This window comes from Pseudorca crassidens, chromosome 1 (assembly GCF_039906515.1).
Source record: "Pseudorca crassidens isolate mPseCra1 chromosome 1, mPseCra1.hap1, whole genome shotgun sequence".
Taxonomy (NCBI): domain Eukaryota; kingdom Metazoa; phylum Chordata; class Mammalia; order Artiodactyla; family Delphinidae; genus Pseudorca; species Pseudorca crassidens.
Genome location: NC_090296.1, coordinates 31,626,131 through 31,645,914, shown reverse-complemented (window position 1 = coordinate 31,645,914; position 19,784 = coordinate 31,626,131). Strand labels below are relative to the sequence as shown.

The 19,784-nt window shown below is 46.8% G+C and overlaps 1 protein-coding gene across 23 annotated transcripts in view; it reads left to right on the top strand.

The window, feature by feature from the left end:
• The window catches only part of SIPA1L1 (signal induced proliferation associated 1 like 1), a 500,369-nt gene that overhangs the window by 470 nt on the left and 480,115 nt on the right, over positions 1 to 19,784 (top strand). For 19 of the 23 annotated variants that reach the window (XM_067731587.1, XM_067731508.1, XM_067731637.1 and 16 more), the window contains exons 2-3: positions 436 to 614; positions 17,852 to 18,125. The gene's annotated coding sequence lies outside the window, so the exon portion shown is untranslated. Of the gene's footprint in view, positions 1 to 241; positions 358 to 435; positions 615 to 17,851; positions 18,126 to 19,784 lie in introns of all 23 variants that reach the window. The other 4 variants (XM_067731629.1, XM_067731561.1, XM_067731577.1 and 1 more) reach the window with 3 other exon arrangements.

Below are 19,784 nucleotides of genomic sequence, written 5' to 3'. Positions count from 1 at the left end.
GTGTGTGTGTGTGTGTGTGTCCTCTGAGCTGGAATCAGTGACTCTGGAGAGAGGCTCCAGGTGTCCCGTGCCTCCAGCCCTTACCTGGTATTCCAGGTACACACAGTAGGTACTCAACAATAATGGGCAAAGATTAAGAAATGCAGAGTAATGGCAGGAGAACTGGTCTGGGAAATTAAGACACTTGGATTCTATCTCCAATTCCACCTGTAGCTTTTTCAAAGCTCCTTGACCTCCCCAGGCTTGCACTTTCTATAAAAGAGGCCAATAATTCCATCCTCACCTCCTCTGGCTACTGTGAGACCAATTAGATGACTGAGGAGATATTTTCTTCCCAGGACCAGAGAACAGAACCAGGTGGGTGGAAGTCACAAGGGGGCAGATTTTAGGTCAAAATCAAGAAGAAATTTCCATTAACCAAAGTCCCTTCTATAGGCCACGTAATCAAGCAGAGAGCCTTCTGTTCTGGGAACCACGCAAGACAGACAGGTGGACCAGCTGACTGAAGTCCTGCCTGAGGGGGGCTGAACCCTGGGCTGTAAGGTCCCTTTGAAATGCGAGCGGCTACATTTTGGTGGATATCAAAGGACTTTGGGAAGCATCTACGTGAGGCTGTAAGTACGTTGGCTGTTCTGCACATTTCCCAGAAGCCAGGCCGGGTTCAGGGACGGGAGATGGGCCCCCAGAGCCAGGGGAGAGCCAACTGACCACCTGGGCTCTGGCGTCACAGAGTGACTTTGCCATTGCGGGCAGCACCTGGAGTCCAGAGCTTCTGCGTCTGGCAGGTGCACCGACAGAGAGCACAGGCACTTTCTGCTCAGGTCCCCGCAGTGGGCGGACTCTAGTGGGAACCGGCTCTCAGGACCCCTAGAGCCCAGGCTTCTCTGGCTGGGCCGCACGCTCCCAAGGGAGGAGGCCGATGGTGAGACTGGCCCCTCAAGGAGATGCGAGCGCTCAGACAGGGAGGCCAGGTGTCCTCCACCGTGAAATCAGACCCTGCAAATCTGGTACAAGCGGGGCCTCCCCGGGAGACAAGCCCACCCTTCTTTCCTGGTGGTTCTTAGCTATAAAGTCTGATCAAAGGAAAAGTTATCTTTCACATCTTTCAAAGCCTACCCCTCGGCTCCAAGACTGAGAATCAGACCCTCTCCTTCCTCTCCCTAAAGGTCCTTTTGGGAGGATTCTCTCCCATTCCACAAGAATTGACTCAAGGTGGCTGGACAGACAGCTCCTGCCATCAGTGCCCCTGCAGGAGCCTGGTGCTCTCCTCCCCAGCGTACACTTCTCCCCAGCGTACACTTCTCCCCAGCGTACGCTTCTCCCCAGCGTACACTTCTCCCCAGTGTACACTTCTCCCCACCGTACGCACCCTCCGGTCTCTGCTGCCCACCCTTCATGCAAGGGAGATTTTCTTCTGTAACTTGGGGAGGGTAAAGTATTTTTGGTAGGGGAAAGGCCAGAGGAGATAAAGGGGTTATTTGACATCCCTCCTTTTGGCTGGTCCTGTGTGAGCTGTTGTATCGCCCAATTTGGCAGTGGGGGTTAGGTAGGGAGGACAAAGTTGGAGCTGAAGGAGACCGTTGAGGAAACCTTGCACACAAGTACAGCTGCTCTGGGGCTCAAGAGAAGATGTGCAGCTGGGGGTCAGAGGGCCCTCCCCTACTCCCCTGCTTGAAGCCCAGCCCGCTCTGGCGCCCCGGGGACTAGATGTGTTGGGAACATCTGAGACAGCCCCAGGTGTTGATGTGCCCATGGTGGATGCCAGCCACTGGGGGGGACTGAGCAGGGGAGGAAGCAGAGATGCCAGGCAGCACAGAGAGAAATTTGGACCCCTTGGGTGGTAAGAGAGGAGAGAGAAAAAGTGCTGCTCTGAGAAGAAGCTTTGCAGTTAGGGAAGGAGCGTAACCAGAGTGGAACACGTGTTTGGTTAACTGTGTTTATGTAGGAGAGACAGAAACGTGATTATAGACTGAAGAGGAGAAGCTCACAGAAAAGCCGAAGTTGAATCATTAGGAAAAAGATAATTAATGGATCAAAGACACAGTGAGGGCGGGGAAGGGATCTTGGAGGCAGAAGGGATTTTCCTTAAACAGGACAAGGGAGGACGAAGGTGGGAAGGAGGTAGAGACCCAGCGGGTAGCCTTCACCCCACCCCTGAAATGGAAGGGGAAGGTCCCTCACAGCACCCTCTGCAGGCGAGGGGCTCGAGGAAATGGAAGGTCTGAAGTGGCCGCAGTGGGGCTGGGGAGGTGCTGCACAGGACCTGGGGGCCTCAGGGCTTGAAGATGTGCCGAAGCCACCACAGCCAGCTGTGAGCCTCGGCGGGGAACCCCTAGAGGGGACAACTAGCGAAATGGCCCAAGAGTCACCAGGAGGGACTGCTGAGTGTAGACATTCACCGCCCCGCCCCCCACCCATGGGGGGGGCTGGCCTGAAAACCCCAGGGGCCCACTTCTGGCTCTGTTCCCATGATGCCATAATGATGGGATATTGGGCGAACCTGGAGACTCTTGGGGTTTCCTCTGTCTGGTTGGTGGAGCCAGTGGAAACTCATCGCCTGGCTTAGGAGTTGATGAAGGAGGGGAAAGCTGGCTAAAGACTCGCTGTAGCTCTTGGGAAGAGCAGAGTACGCTATTAATGGTACCACCCGCTGCCCCGGAGAGCAGATATTGAAGGCAAAGCAAATCTCGCAAGGCCCATCGAGTTATTTCCCTGGGATGCAGTGTCTAGTGGCAAATGATGAAGGATTGGTGCTCGGGATATCGGGAGCCCAGCCTGACTGCCTCAGAAAACTGGGGGACTTCGCTTAGGTCATTGGCCTCCGTTTCCTCGTCTCCTTGGGGGTGTATTTGTGGTCACATCATCGGGTGAGGGAGCAACTTCATAGGAGTTGGGTCTTAGCAAATCTGAGAGCAGAAAGAGAGTCAAGAGTCGGTCAGGTTCGCATCTCTTCTCCCCCCCACCCCCCCGAATCAGCGCAGACATCCCACAGGTTTAGGAACAGGATCCGAGTGAACTGGTCCATCCAGGGCCCTCTGTCCCCCACCCCACCCCCACTCCCCAACCCTGCTGCCGTCATCAGACACAGGCAGCAGAGGTGGGGAGTCTGTCCACCCCTTGTCACACGCTGTAGTCGCTGCACCAGCTTCTTTGCTGCTGATCCCAACCTGGCTCTCCAACCGGCTCCGTGACCAGCACAGCTCGGGCTGTGCTCACCAGTTTGGCGTCTGAACCCAGAACACCACCAGAGCAGCCCCAGCTCCCTGGCGGCAGGTGGCTTGTTTTCTGCCCCTGCAGGGATCTGAGATTGATTTAGCCTGTTTCCGTGGCAGCGCTGGTTGCAGTTGCAGCATCTGCTTCCCCACGAGGCTGGGTGAGTCACGGCCGCCCACGCTAACCCGTGGCACAGCACAGTCCTGCCGGGAGCATGGATAAATCAGCAGGAGGTTGCCGGAGCGCTTTGCAGTGCCTGGTGGCTTCCTGCCCTGGGTCTCAGGCCCAGTACAAATAGTGTACTGGGCATAGGGCCATGGACTGGGCTTACCCACCCAGAAAACTGGCAGTCTCTGCCCACGAGAGCTGTTAGATCAGCTTTGACTGAATTCAGAGTGGTTTTATCTTGGCTCCAGTAGCTGCGAGGCCTTATGGGAGAAAAATGCAGGTTTTCAGACTCCAAATCCAGTGCTCTTTTTCACTACCCAACGATCAGCTCTCAAACTTGTCTTTCTCTGGCTACCTCAGCACCCAGGTTCCTTCTGGCTCTCATCCCAGGACCTTCCTTTGTGACACCCATCAGCCCTCCCCTCTGGACAGCAGTCCTCAAATTGGATTCTTTCCCAGGCCTTCTCCTCCCTGAAACTTATCTTTTCTTCATCCTTTCCTCTCTACTGAACTGGGTAATCTGGAAGAAAAAAAAAAAAAAAAAAAGAGTTCCTTCTGTATCATTAAGGCTAATAGCAGGTTATAGGACTAATCTCAAAGGTATTGCTTTTATCCTTGACTTTGAGAGGCAGAACATCCACCTAAGACAATGGTTTCTCAAAATATATTCCCTGGGCCAGCATCAGCATCACTGGGGAGCTGGTTAGAAATGCAGATTCCCAGGCCCCACCCTAGAGTACTGCATCACAAACTCTGGGAATGAGGGTTGACAGTCTGTGTTTGAACAAGCGCTCCAGGTGATTCGAATACACTCCAGGGTTTGAGAACCCCTGGTCTAAGGAAGTGGGTCTGTGGCCGTGGGGATGGAGCGTTTTGGTCCTTACCTCTGGCTATGGTCGCGGCACAGCTGCAAGTGTCTCTGTTTTGTGTGAGCCCCGCTGGGGGGCTTGGGTAGGCAAAGACCCCAACTGCTCCAATTCTGGGGGCCTGGAGTTTTCCTCAATTACGTCCTTCCTCCAGATGGTTTGCATCAATGGAGAGAAACTGGTGTGCTTTTTTCTATGTGGAAAAGGCAGCATTACCTTACCTACCACAGAGAGGGCCTTGGGGGTAGAAGGAAACCCACCTATTGGAAATGAACGATCCAGCCATTGTGTCCGGGGCCTAGGTCCCGCAGAGCACACTTCCTAAGAGCTGAGGAATTCCAGCAGAGGGAAAAGGCACTGATAATACTTATTAATCAATGTCCATTCCTCTTCCACCTCTCAGTTCTTTTTTTTTTTTTAACATTTACTGATCACCTCTGTGCTTGGTCTAGTAAACGACCCCATGACCCAACTCACAGGAGAGTGAGAGCATCAGTCAGAATAGATCAGTCTATGCCAGGGTATCAAACAACCCCGCTGTCTCAGTGCCTTAACATAACAGGCTTCTTTTATAAATGCTTCTTCGCCAATGAGGGACTGCTCTGCTCTGCTCCACAGAATCTCTCAGGGGCTCAGGGTGATAGAACCCATCATCTTATAGCTGCCTTGGTCACCGCAGCAGGAAAAGAAACAGCTGGAGGGGGTCAGGCACTGCCCACGCACCCCGCCTCGCCAGCCCAGAAGGTGAATCCTGGCGCTTCTGCTGGCATTACGCTGGGCAGATTCAGTCACAGGGGCCAGGACGTGTGTGCAGAAAGACAAACGGATACAGTCACACGTTAAAAGCCGTCACCACACTGGGGAAGACCCCTCATTTAATCCTCTTTTGCTCTCTAACAAACCTTTACAGCATCAGGCATCAGGCCAGACCCTGGGAATGTGGTGACACTAGGGCTGCTGCCCTGCACAGCCTGAGGGACATCACTCCCACTGTGTTCTGTATGAATCTGCCCCCTGCAGTTGTGTGATGCAGGAGCTCTGCCTCTGTTTTTCTGGGTCTGTTCTATTTTATCATGAATATCCATTTTCCCCAGCAGAAGAAACACTCTCAAAGGGCGGGGATGGTACCTGAGTAGCTCAGCACTATCATCTTAGAGTTTAGCATGGTGCCTGGTGGACTCAGTCAATGCTGGTTAAGTGGGTGCTTGAAAATGAATAATTCTTGACTGCGTTTCCCACCGATCCCAGCCTTCAGGGAGCTTATAATCGGCCGAGTCAAGAGCTATACAAACAATTAACTGAAATATCAAAAACAAAATCTCATGCCAGAGAGAGCAAAATACATGTCACATAAAAATCTGGGCTACGTGGCTTGGAGCACAGAAAAGCACGGGGTCACTTTGACCCAGGTGGGCTCAAGGAAGCTATCCTTGTTCTGTCGGTGAAGCACTCAGGTCCAAAGAGGTTGATGGCCCTGTCTGACACGGGGTGAGCTGCAAAGCAGTGGAAGGACCCTGTTGTATCCCTTGGTCTGGTGTTATTTTCTTCTCCCCACACTATTAACTAACAAATCGCTATATTTGCTGAGCAGTTCACAGTTTTCTGACAGCTTTCCTGTGCAGCTAAGACCTAAAATACCCCCAGGCGCCCAGCCTGAGAATTTGGTTAGCTTTTGGTGCTGCGTTCACTTCCCGTAGGGGATGTGGGATGTGTCTTTTGTTGTGAGGCTGGAACGTCTAGTTCTCCCTGCCTGGTTCTACCTCACAGCACTTTCCCCCCGACCTGCCCCACTCCCCAGCTGCCCAGGACAGCCTCGCAGAGCAGGTAGCATTTCCAAAAGGCATCTGCAGAAAGGATGCCTACCTTCCCCCGCAGGCAGGAACGCGACCCATTATTTTGAGCTCGCAAGGGAACACAATGACATAAGCTTCCCATCTGCCTCCCCAAACACTTTTGAAACGATTCCATCTCAAGTCCGTTAATTTTATGGGGACTCTAAAGACAGGGCAAAGTTAGCATTTATCATCTGGAATCTCCATCATTCAGGCTTTGTCACTCTGTGTCCTTTTCTCTCTCACCTGCCTTCCTTCCCCTCCTGCAAACCTCTCCCTGACTCGGGCCCAGCCAGGGCTCCATTCAGTCTAACAAACATTTCTTGAGTGCCAACTCTGTACAAGGCCCATGCTGGGTGTTGGAGATTCAAGGACGAGTAGGACAAAGTCAGAAGCTCAGGGAGCTTTGCTGTCAGTGGGTTTGGCCCAATCGCGACACCTTCCTAAGATACCTGCTTTCATCCTGTCCCCCCTTCTACCCTCTCCCTTTCACAGAACATGTGTCCTCCTTAGATTCTTCTGTGTGCCAAGCAGTGAGCTAAGGGTTTGCATGCCTTCTTTCATTTAAGTTTTCAAATCAGGCAGATTCTATTATGTCCATTTTCCAGATAAGGACATTAAAGCTTAAGAGGTTATATAAATTGTCCAAGCTCAGACAGCTAAGAAAGGGCCCAGCTGGGATCCCTCCCAGAGGGACTGCCTTCAAGACCCACCTTCTTCCTTCTTCCATTGTAGCCACCAAAACTCGGCAGTTGGCTATCTACACTCAGAACAAAAAGAACAAAGAAATATCTAGGGCTTTAGCACTCTCTCTACCACCCCTTCCTTTTGACATTTAGGGTTTTCTTGTTGTTGTTTCTAAGTCTAGTGATTCTTTCTAAGACCAGGAACTTGGAGCTCATTGTCTCAGATTCCTGGAGTTTTAAAAACTGGATGTTTTAAACATTTCTTCACCCTCTAGAGGGTAGGAGAAGCCTTTTCTGACACCACTTGAGCACTGGTTTGGCCTCTGTCTCAGAAGTCATCTCCAGGAGTCCTGGAAACAGCCTGGATGCTGGGCTGTCTTTTCACATCCTCGGAGAGGGAGTTTCAATGGTCCAAGAAGTGGTTCACACTGTCAGTCTACTGAAAAGCTTCATTCACGACCCTCTTTCATCCTTTGATCCCCTTGGAAGAGCAGGAGATGACACAGACCCCCATGGAGGTTTCTGAAAGGTCCCATCAGGAAAATGGACAGCACCGGAGGGCCGTCTGTTGGTTGTCATGTGATTTGCATGTTGCGTGTAGTTTTCAAGCATTCCCACAAACCAGCCAAATGTCTATGGCAGGATCCACAGTATGATTTTGTTATTCTTATTCTGGTGTTGGAAGCTGGCAAGTCTTGATTTTTGTTTTTAATTGGGGTATAGTTGTTTTACAATGTTGTGGTAGTTTCTACTGCACAGCAAAGTGAATCAGTCATATGTATACATATATCCCCTCTTTTTTGAATTTCCTTCCCATTTAGGTCACTACAGAGCACTAAGTAATGTTCCCTGTGCTATACAGCAGGTTCTCATTAGTTATCTATTTTATACATATTAGTGTATATATGTCGATCCCAGTCTCCCAGTTCATCCCGCCCTCCCTTTCCCCGCTTGGTGTCCATACGTTTGTTCTCTATGTCTGTGTCTCTATTTCTGCTTTGAACCACTTTTTTTTTTTTTTTTTTTTTTTTTTTTTGGCGGTACACGGGCCTCTCACTGTTGTGGCCTCTCCCGTTGCGGATCACAGGCTCCGGATGCACAGGCTCAGCGGCCATGGCTCACGGGCCCAGCCACTCTGCGGCATGTGGGATCCTCCTGGACTGGGGCACGCATCCGCGTCCCCGGCATTGGCAGGCGGACTCTCAACCACTGCGCCACCAGGGAAGCCCTCTATTTCTATTTTGGAAACAGGTTCATCTGTACCATTTTTCTAGATTCCACATATATGCATTAATATACGATATTTGTTTTTCTCTTTCCGACTTACTGCACTCTGTGTAAGAGCCTCTGGGTCCGTCCACGTCTCTACAAATGACCCAATAGCGTTCCTTTTTATGGCTGAGTAATATTCCATTGTGTATATGTACCACATTTTCTTTATCCATTCATCTGTCGATGGACATTGAGGTTGCTTCCATGACCTGGCTATTGTAAACAGTGCTACAATGAACATCAGGGTCCATGTGTCTTTTTGAATTATGGTTTTCTCAGGGTATATGCCCAGTAGTGGAATTGCTGGGTAATATGGTAGTTCTATTTGTAGTTTTTTAAGGAACCTTCATACTGTTCTCTGTAGTGGCTGTATGCATTTACATTCCCACCAACAGTACAAGAGGGTTCCCTTTTTTCCACACCCTCCCCAGCATTTATTGTTTGTAGATTTTTTTATTATTATTAATTTATTTTATTTTTGGCTGCATTGGGTCTTTGTTGCTGCGCTTGGGCTCTTCTCTAGTTGCGGAGAGCAGGGGCTACTCTTCATTGTAGTGTGTGGGCTTCTCATTGCAGTGGCTCTCTTGTTGTGGAGCACAGGCTCTAGGCTTGCAGGATTCAGTAGTTGTGGCATGCAGGATCAGTAGTTGTGGCTCACAGGCTCTAGAGTGCAGGCTCAGTAGTTGTGGCACACGGACTTAGTTGCTCTGCGGCATGTGGGATCTTCCCGGACCAGGGCTCGAATCTGTGTCCCCTGCATTGGCAGGCGGATTCTTAACCACTTTGCCACCAGGGAGGCCCTGTTTGTAGATTTTTTGATGATGGCCATTCTGACTGTTGTGAAGTGATACGTCATTTGCATTTCTCTAGCAATTAGCGATGTTGAGCATCTTTTCATGTGCCCCTTGGCCATCTGTATGTCTTCTTTGGAGAAATGTCTATTTAGGTCTTCTGCCCATTTTTTGATTGGGTTGCTTGTTTTTTTTTGATATCAAGCTACAAGAGCTGTTTGTATATTTTGGAGATTAATCCCTTGTCCATTGCTTCATTTGCAAATATTTTCTCCCATTCTGAAGGCTGTCTTTTCATCTTGTTTATGGTTTCCTTTGCTGTGCAGAAGCTTTTAAGTTTCATTAGGTCCCATTTGTTTCCATTACTCTAGGAGATGGATCAAAAAAGATTTCTTTTTTGTACTCCCCCTCACCCAGCCACTCCAGCCTATACAAATTCCCTATGCCTCTGTGTGGAGAGGCAAGGAAAGCAGGAAAAATGTAAGAACTCCCTGGATGGTCTTTCGGGGCCACCTGCCCTCCCCGACAGTTTTGGCGCCAAATGCCTCCAGGAACACTGACTCAGTCTCATATCGCATCACCCCCACCAAAGCCTGCAAAACCCTCACACTGAGCTCGGTCTTGAAAGCAGCCTTGGATAGGTAGTGATCAAGACTCAGTTAACTGCAGCGGGAAGGGGGCAGATGTGGAGCTGAAAGTATGGCCGCTGGGGATCCAGGAAAAGGCAAGAGGTCGTGTGTTGACATAAGGAAAGTCTCTCAGCAGATAGTGAAGCTGGGGACATACATCCAGGTTCAGAATAAGGACCTCTGCCCCAAGAAGTCCAGTCCTAGAAAGACTGAGTCACTGGGGCAGGTTACAAAAGTGGGGACTCACATGGTGCAGGGGGAAGAACCATAATTAGTTTCAACAATCTGGGTGGGGATTTGTTTTCTCATCCTCACTCACTCTTATAACTGGGGCTTAATATCCGAGTCACAGAAGCAACAAGAGTAACTCAGTGCTGAGTGGCAGGACGTTGAAGTTGAGCTACTGAAATCTCTCCAGCTAAAGGCAGGCATACTGAACACATGTTTTTGTCTGTCCTGCTCCTCCCCAGCCCCCCCACCCTCTGATAGCACATGATCCACATCGTTACCTTCCCTGCACGGCTACTACAGAATCATCAGCTCTTTTATGTGACATACCCCTCCCCCTATGGCCCCAGTTGACTGGTCCAAGGGCAACATCTGACCAGGGTGACTAACCAGGGCCCTTCCCAGAGATGTTTAAACTTGGGATCCAACTCATTGAGACACCTTCTCCGTGTGACTCTCGCCCACCCTGCCAGTGCTCACCATGTGTCCCCTCTTTCTTACTCTCTGGTTCTGACTTCATATGACATATCTCCTGTAACGGATTCTCTATCCATGGACCAGCGCGTTCTCCAAATGGTTAACGTGCCATTGGGAATCTGATGTTCCTGCTGCTTTTCCATGTATGCCTTGCTGTAAAGCCAGAAATCAAGAATGATTTAGTCATTTTCTTCCTTGGGTTTCACACAGCTTCTTTCAGGGCAGTCAAAAGATTCTGACTTCATTTTGAAGTCAAAGGATTCCTTTCAACACTACAGCTCTCTGTGCAACCTCCGGAATCTTTCCTGGTATTCAGAGCTTCTGAGTGGCCCTTTTTCTACCGGATACCTGAGTCGAACCTTAGCTAATTTCAGTTAAACTCCTCAAGCTGAGAGTTAGGTGAACTTAGTAAGCTGTCTTTTTAAAGAAACAGACTGATTCTGATATAGAATCATATTTAGTTATTTTTGTGCTATCCACTTATTTCATCTAGTACATTGTAAACTTTTAGAGGAGACTTAAGTGTTAAATACCTTTGTATCCCTTGGCTCACAACCATACACTTATTAAATATTCAATAAATACAAGTTTAATACCTAACTGAATCATTCAATCACATTCTTATGTTAAATATAAAATTAATGCTTTAAGTATCATTAATCAAATAGATAATCCCACTAGGATACATTTTAAGGTATACTGTTATATATTAGAATGGTTTTATTTATTTTTTATTAAAGTATAGTTGATTTACAAGTTGTGTTAGTTTCTGGTGTACAGCAAAGTCATTCAGTTATACATACATATATACATATTCTTTTTCATATTCTTTTCCATTATGGCTTATTACAGTATTGAATATAGTTCCCTGTGCTATACAACAGGACCTTGTTGTTTATCTGTTTTATATATAGTAGTTTGTATCTGCTAATCCTAAACTCCTAATTTATCCCAGTCTTACCCCCTTTCCCCTTTAGTAACCACAAGTCTGTTCTCTATGTCTGTGAGTCTTTCTATTTTGTAAATAAGATCATTTGTGTCATATTTTAGATTCAACATGTGATATATGGTATTTGTCTTTTTCTTTCTGACTTATTTCACTTAGTATGATAATCTCTAGGTCCATCCGTGTTGCTGCAAATGGCATTATTTCATATTTTTTATGGCTGAGTAATATTCCTTTGTATATGTTTACCACATCTTCTTTATCCATTTATCTGTCGATGGGCACTTAGGTTGTCTCCATGTCTTGGCTATTGTAAATGGTGCTGCTATGAACATGGAGTGCATGTATCTTTTTGAATTAGAGTTTTCTCTGGATATATTCCCAGGAGTGGGATTGCCGGATCATATGGCTAACTCAACTAAAACTATTTTTAGTTTTTTGAGGAACCTCCGTACTTTTTTCCACAGTGGGTGCACCAATCTATACTCTTACCAACAGTGTAGTAGAGTTTCCTTTTCTCCACACCCTCGCCAGCATTTGTTATTTGTAGACTTTTTAATTATGGCCATTCGGACTGGTGTGAGATAGTACCTCATTGTAGTTTTGATGTGCATTTTAGAGTGGTTTTATAATAGACCCCGATATTAATAAAATTGGGCTAAACTAACTGACACTTTCCTTTTGTGTACGGCACACCCAACTGCTAAGAGACCAGTTTCCAAATATGTGTCCTATATAAGGAAGATCTCCTGCTTTCCCCATCAAAAACTGTTTAACCCTTTGATGGAACAGGAAAATCTCACTGGCAGAGCACAAATGGAAACTGTTCAAGGGAGTTGGTGGCGGGGGGGTCACCTTGAACTGTCAGTGAGTATTTGTTCTGTCTGCCATGGGCCAGAGCTCAGTTAGAAGGAACTTATGAGAGCCTTCTCCCTGCCCCAATCCAGAAAGCAGGGGTCATGGCACCCCTGACAGACACACAAGGAGAACCCATTAGAAGTGGGCACAGAAAGGTCCTACCAGGTGGCGGGTCTGATAGGTCATGAGTGGGGACAGAGCAACCCCGTGGAGAGAAGCAGTAGCCCAAAGCCTGGGACACAGGCTTACCCCAACTTCCCGTTTTCTTACTGCACCCAGACTTCCACACATGGCAGGCCAGGTCTCTGGTGTGAAGTCCTCATGTGGCCCCAGATTTTCTGTGTATTGAGGGAAGGCAGTCCACTCTCAGAGGAGTACAGGTATAAGAGCACAGAAATTTCTACCACCTTGTAGCCAGGAGAGGAAATTCGAAGGCCCAGGGCAGAGCAGAAATGTGTTATAAATTTACACCTTGACTCTGCTCCTCAGCTGATGACCTGGGTGAAACGCACACACACATACAGATGAACATATAGGATTCCGGTGGCTCAGTGGAAGCACAGAGGTGGAGAGAGAACCCCTGCTCCCAACTGCCTCTCCAGGTCCCAGCTGTTCCCAAATATCCTGCATTAGAATAGGTCAGACGGCTGAGGACATCAGTTGTTCTGGCCTGCCCAGTGTCCATGCCACCCTGTCTGACAGTGGCATCCTGATTTTCCTTTGGACATCCACCCTTCCCCTCCCCCGCCCCAGTCCTTGTGGCCTCATAACTCCTGCTCTAGAAGTGGACACCTGCTCCCATCCTGGCCAAACAATGGGTTCCATCCCCCTGGCCATGATGATGATTTAGGAGAAGGGCATGAGACCCAAGCCCAACCAGCCAGCCCAGGGTAGATGGCTGGAATAGGAGAAAGAGGTACCCTTTTCCCATGGGGCAAGCCCAGGGATTCTGGGTGGGGTGGGGAGGAGAGGGGTGCTGTGTGGGGTGTTGGTGCCTGAGAATAGAACAAACATGGGGAGGTCAAAGGGAGCAGCACAACCCTTATTCAACAGATTCCCAAGCCCAGAAATTCCCTGTTCTTAAGCCAGATTGAGTCAGCTCTTAATGCAACCAAGAGTCCCTTTGGTGACTACAACTGCCAATGGTCCCGGCAATTAGAAAAGGGAACAAAGGGAGGGACCATCACTGTGGTGCCAACCTGGAAGGGCTCCACTTCTGGGCCTTTTCCATTTTCACCCCTGAGAGGGGTTCACACAGAACCAATACTCCTTGAGAGGCCGCCTGCAAATCCCAACAGCTGGAGGGCCCTCAGCTCCCTCCCCACTTCCCGCCCTCTGTGTCATTGTTGAGGGAGGGGTGGGTTTCTTGTGTGTGCACTTTACCTGCAGAGCCATTTTTGGACCTTGTTTTCTATAGGCCAGAAAATGGCTGAAATTAGGAAACATTTGAAGTGGCTCTTCATCAAGCCCAGAAGAGATTTCTGCAGTTGCTATATTTAAAAGCCCAGCAGCAGGTTGTTTGGGCTTATGTCGTGCTGTTATGTAATAAACATAATGTTAAGCTTTGGAAGACTTGAACACTGGTTGCGGGGGGAGGAAAACAGTAGTCTCAAAATGATGTGTGCCCTGCAGATGCTTTGTAGAGGTTGGGGAGAAGCTAATATAGTTTCTACATTAAATAGTGTTAAAATAACCATGTGTACACAGCAGATTTGAATTACTGTGTAAATTCCCAAAGGAAACAGTAGGGGAAAAAAAGAAAGAAGAAGAAAGAAAGGAGGTTGTGTATTAATATAAGGGAAAATGTAATCAACAACCAAACAGAAGCTGGTTTCAGTAAGATAAAGGGACTCAAGAGATGTGGGCTGATCTCCTGTAGAAAGGAGATTGTATTGCTTTTTTAGGCTGTGTAACAAATTGCTGTAAACTTAGTGGCTGAAAACATCATGAATTTATTATAACAGCATTCTGTAGATCAGAGGTCTAGTCATGGTGTGGCTAGGTTCTCTGCTCACGGTTTCATGACATGAAATCAAGGTGTCAGCCAGGCTGGGGCCTCATCTGAAGTATGGGGTCCTCTTCCAAGCTCACACAGCTGTAGGCAGAATTTAGTTACTTTTGGTTGTAGGACTGAGGGTCCCCTTTACTTTTGGCTGTTGCTGGGAATTGCTCTCAGCTCTTAGAAGCCTCCTACGTTTCCTTACCATGTGATCCCCTCCATAGGCCCTCTTACGACATAACTCTTAGCTCCTTCAAGGCCAGGAAAATCCCTCTCACATTTCCAATCTCTCTGACTTCTTCCATCTCTGACCGCTAGACCCTCTTTAAAGAGCTCACCTGTTTAAGTCAGGCTCACTCGCCTCAAGGAAGGAGATTACATGAGTATGCACACTAAGGGGTGAGAATTTTGGGAGCCATCTTAGAATTCTGTCTACCTCAGTGATCAAACTTTCGTACAGAAGCAGGGATCCAAAATACGTAATCTTAATACGCTACTGACATGGGCTAAAATGTTTATGTCCCACCAAAATTGATATGTTGAAGCCTTAACCCTCAATGTGATGATGTTCACAGAGAGGAAGCCTTTGGGAGGTGATTACGTTTATTTGAGGTCATGAGGGTGGGGGTCTCACAATGGGATTGGTGTCCTTATAAGAAGAGGAAGAGAGACCAAAGCCCTCTGTCTGCCATGTGAGGGTATAGTGAGAAGGCAGCTGTCTACAAGCCAGGACAAGGCCCTCACTGAGACCTGAACTAGCTGGCACCTTCATCTTGACTTCCAGCCTCCAGGACTGTGAGAAATAGACGTCAGTCTGTGGTATTTTGTTATAGCAGCCCAAGCTGACTAAGATGACTACAGCACCAAAGGTCCCATTCATCTACCTTCACACGAGCCTTCTGGAAAACAGGGTGTTCAAAGGCTGTGAAAACATTCAGTATCTAGAGTTTTCCAATAACTGTCCTTCTTCTCTACCTCATTTGTTTGTGCCTTTGTTCATTCAATGACTGAGCTCCTATTCTCCCCTTGGCACTGTGCTTGACCCCAGGGCCATGTCTAGAGTGAGATTAGTGAGACACCTGGGGACAGATAAGATGTAAGGGGTGCCCATTTGCACAACCCTGAGAATGACTGCCCCCTGAGATTTTGCACACTAGCTTCAGAAGGGCACAAAATTTCTCCTAAAAAGCATAGTTGAGTACAACTAAAAACTGACCCCTTCTGACCTTTGATGAGTCCATAAATAAAGGTGTAGAGTCATTTATAACACTATTAAGATAAAATCTGACCCTAGTATAAACTCGGTGCTCCATTTCATTGAATCATAACTCTGATGAAACCTCCGCCACCAGGTGCTCCACCAAAATGCTTGTGCAGTTTTCTCACATCCCGGGGAGAAACCCATGTGTCCCAGGAGCATCCTCATATCCTCTTCACCTCTTGCTCAAGTTTTCCCTCTTATCGGCCATTTCAGTGCCAGCTGGGTTGCCCGTTGGGAGATTTACATGAATTTCTTTCTTTCTCCTTCCATCCACAATACGGAGCTGAGCCACTCATCAAACTCTGACTTGCCATCCTGAAAGTTGCCCAGAATTTCTCTCATCTGACTGAGAAGCCCCTGGCTCTGTTCTGAGCACCCTGGGGGCGTTGCCGGTCCTCGGGTGCAAAGGCAGCAGAACCCTGTGACCTCAGCCCTGAAGCAGAGCCTGGGAAAGGAGACCACCCCCAATGCCTCTTGCTCGGGAGCTTTCAGGCTCTTTGGTGAACCGTCCTCTACTCACTGTTCTCTGCTCCCCCGTTGGGTGGGAAGATGAGCCCCACATGGTTACAGTCTCGGGGCTGAGAGCCCTGCCACCTCCTTGTTTAGGTTAAATTTCCTTAAGAAACCAAGAACAGCTCTGAGTTAGATCTCCTAGGGTATTTCTCTGTGCTGAGTGCTTCACCAGGAAGAAAGTTAAACAGAGTACTGAGCTGATAGCAAATACATGGGACTGATTCCCCAGCCTCAGCCATGGAAGGGACTTGAGGGATTGCACCTTGGGGCCTCTCGTGCTGCCACAACTCAGATCTGCATCTTCTAGAATTCTTTGCACAACAGCAAAGGACTGTTGCTGTTGTGAGGACTTTCTTTACTCCCACCCTCATGCCCTGAGCAAGGCAGATGTTTACTTCCAGCACTAGAAGAAGGAGGGGGTGAGGGCAGAGATGGGGGGAATGCTAACCATAGCTAACCTAAGTCAGATCACCAGACTGGCCGCTAGCCAGACTCTGAATCGCCCTCTGCAGATAGCATAGGCAAAAAGCTGGGTCTCTGCGCCCTGCTCTCTAGGTTAAAGTTCTGATTCAAGGCTCAGTCACTCCCCCTTTGATGCTATTATCAATCATCCCTTTGCAGAGGAGGTGACTTGTTTAGACAACAAAAGGAACTTGAGATGGATCCTTACCTAGGGGTTCTCAGAACTGAAGGAGGTTCATTAATTTCTCTCCACCTCAGTTTCTTCATTCAAAAGAGTAGGCATATTTATGCAGGATTTTTTTTTACTTAGAAATAATATATACCTGGCACAATGCTTGGAAACTGCTACCCCCTTAAGAAAGGGTTGCTACTGCTATTACTGTTATCCCTGCCTCAGGGTATGTGTTATTGATCTGAGCTGTGAGTTTGAGAGCTAAGATTGTGTGCATGGCTGACGGCAATGACAGTGCCTGACACAGGAGGTGTGCAATCAATGACTAAGTCTGGAATTTTAGCATGGGACATCAGCCCCACCAGGAAATAAGAGTCTACATGCAATTACCTGCTCTATTTCCTGGGTTGGTAGTTCTCAAATTCTTTGTGTTCTGGGCACATCTGATGGGACTGATACATTCAGACAGCTGTGAGTCAGCGGTAATTGCCACTCAATCCCTGCTATGGAAGAACGATGTCTCCCAATATCTATGAAAGCAACCACTGTGGTCCCACCATGTATTTGGATGCCCTTTGTCATTGTGGTTGGGGGGTAGAATGTTTACTGCCCTGACCTCCCCAACTAACGTACACAAGAAGAATTCTCACATATACACTTAACCACTGTATTTCTTGGCCACTGGTTTGATAAAACACACCTTCTACCTTTTCCCAGCATTTCAGGTTGTAGCCATGAGATGTTGGCCTGCAGGTCTCAGTCAGGCACTTCAATTGCCCTTGGAATTCCAGGATTTAGCTTTGCAGTCTCTATTTGTCAACAATCTCAAAGGTCCTTGACATATAGTCATTTGTAATTTTGCAAAGATGTCAATTTTTAGAAATTAGTTTATTATGGACTTCCCTGGTGGCGCAGTGGTTAAGAATCCACCTGCCAATGCAGGGGACACAGGTTCGAGCCCTGCTCTGGGCAGATCCGACATGCTGTGGAGCAACTAATTCTGTGCGCCACAACTACAGAGCCTGCGCTCTAGAGCCTGCGCGCCACAACTACTGAGCCCACGTGCCTAGAGCCCATGCTCCACCACAAGAGAAGCCACTGCAATGAGAAGCCTGCGCACCACAATGAAGAGTAGCCCCTGCTCACTACAACTAGAGAAAGCCTGGTCACAGCAACGAAAACCCAACGCAGCCAAAAATGAATAAATAAATAATGTTAAAATAATTAAACTATTAAAAAAATTAGTTTATTATACAAGTAATATATGAGTGTATATATATATTGCAAAATGCTTATATAGTTGAGAAGTACACAAAACGTGTAGAAGTTTTCCTTTATTTGTATCAGTCAGAGTAGGCCACGTAACAAACACCCCCCAAATCTCAGTGGCTTATAGCAACAAATGTTTATTTCTTGTTCACATTACATGTTTATCACGAGTTGGCTACAAGCTCTGCTTATTGCCTTTTTCACACCAGAACCAAAGCTGATGGAAAAACCTAGCCTCTATCTGGAACACTGTCAATCTGGCAGAAAGAAAAAGACAAGACAAATGAGGCCCTGACTTCTACAGCTTAGCACAAAAGTGATCAACATCTCTTTGGCCAAAGCAAGTCACATGGCCATTCCCAAGGTCAACAGTGTGGTGATATATCCTACAGAGAGGAGCGCAGCTGGGAAAGAAACTGGAAAGTTTGGTGAACAAGAAGACATCTCCCACTACCTCCTCCTAGGACAACTTCCCTCCCAGAGGTAACTGCTCTCAGCACCTCAGTCCCCTTTCTTATGTATTTGCCTAAGAGTGTGTGTGTGTGTGTGTGTGTGTGTGTGTGTGTGAATATATATGTATGCACATAAATGTAGAATATTCACATGTTGTTCTGCAGCTTGCTCTGTTCATTTAATCTACCTCAGAGACCTTTTCATATCAGTACATATAAGCCTACCCCACTCCTTCTAACAACTATATGGCATTTCATGCCATAATATATTTAAATTCTTGGTGTACTTTTGGATCTTTTCAAAATTTTTTTCTGTTACAAATAATGTGATATTTATCCTTATGCATATGTCTGTGCACATGTGTATTTCTGAATAATAGGTTTCTAGAAATTAATTGTTCAAATAGAGCATGTGTGCATTACCATTTCTAATAGATACCACCAATTTGCCTGGAAAAATGCCTCATCAGTGTACACAAACATCAGCAATATGCCTGATTTCCCAAATCCTCAACAACTCTTAATATTATTAAACTTTTTCTTTTTGTTGATCTGATACATTTTTTAAATGGTTGTTCATTGTTTTAATGCATATAGTGCATTTTCTTGTTTGTTGGTGAGGTCGAGTGTCGTTTGTATTTGTTGCCTAATTTCACAGTTTTTTCTTTTGTGAGTTGTCTGTTTCCCTTCTCCACCCATTCTCTAGTGGTTGTTTATTCTTTCACATTTGAATATGTAGAATTATAGTTTTTCTCAATATTAATCCTTTGTACTACTGCTTGTGAATATGAGTATCTTTCATTTACCATCAGGAACCTTCCTAAAAGCCAGACACAGAGTGAAAATATTAACCAGTAGCCCCTTTTTTGCTAATCCATCACTACCAACCAGTTTCCTAAAACAAAGAGAAAGTCAGTAAACGTAACAAATTACTTAGTATGTCAGATGTAGAAAACATTGCTTCCTGTTGACCACACAGTGACTCTGACTTTTAACAGACATTTGCATGTGTGCAGCCACACAGCCTCTCAGCACCGTCAACATCTGACTCACATCCCTTTGTTGACATTCCGCCCTCTTCAAAACATCTGCATATGATTCTGAAATTCCTCCAGTTATATTTGGAAAGTAACTAAAGAATTCCTGCCCCCTCCACCATAAATATATTACTTTGTTTAAAATGTTATCTTGAGTTTGGGAGATGTACAAATAAAGTTTTCTATATAAATCTAGTCCCTAAACATGTTACATTGGAGAGGTATGTATGCTTTATGAAATCTGAGTGTTGATAAAGAGGGATTCTACTGAGAAAAGATTGCTAGGGAGGCAGCTTGTGAGGTGTATCTTTATTTGCGTCCAGTTTGGCCATTTAGTTTTTAATTTTGTTTTTGGCTTTTTTTCCCCAACTTTACTGAGATATAGTTGGCATATAACATTGTGTAGGTTTATGATGTACAATGTGATGACTCAATATGTAATATATTGAAATATGTTCATCACAATACGTCACCTCATGAAAATATCTTACATGTGTATGTGTGTGGTAAGAACATTTAAGATCTACTCTCTTAGCAGCTTTCAAGTGTACAATACAGTATTGTTACCTATAGTCACCATGCTGTACGTGAGGTCCACAGAGCTTATTCATCTTGTAACTGGAGTTTGTACCCTTTGATCAACATCTCCCCAC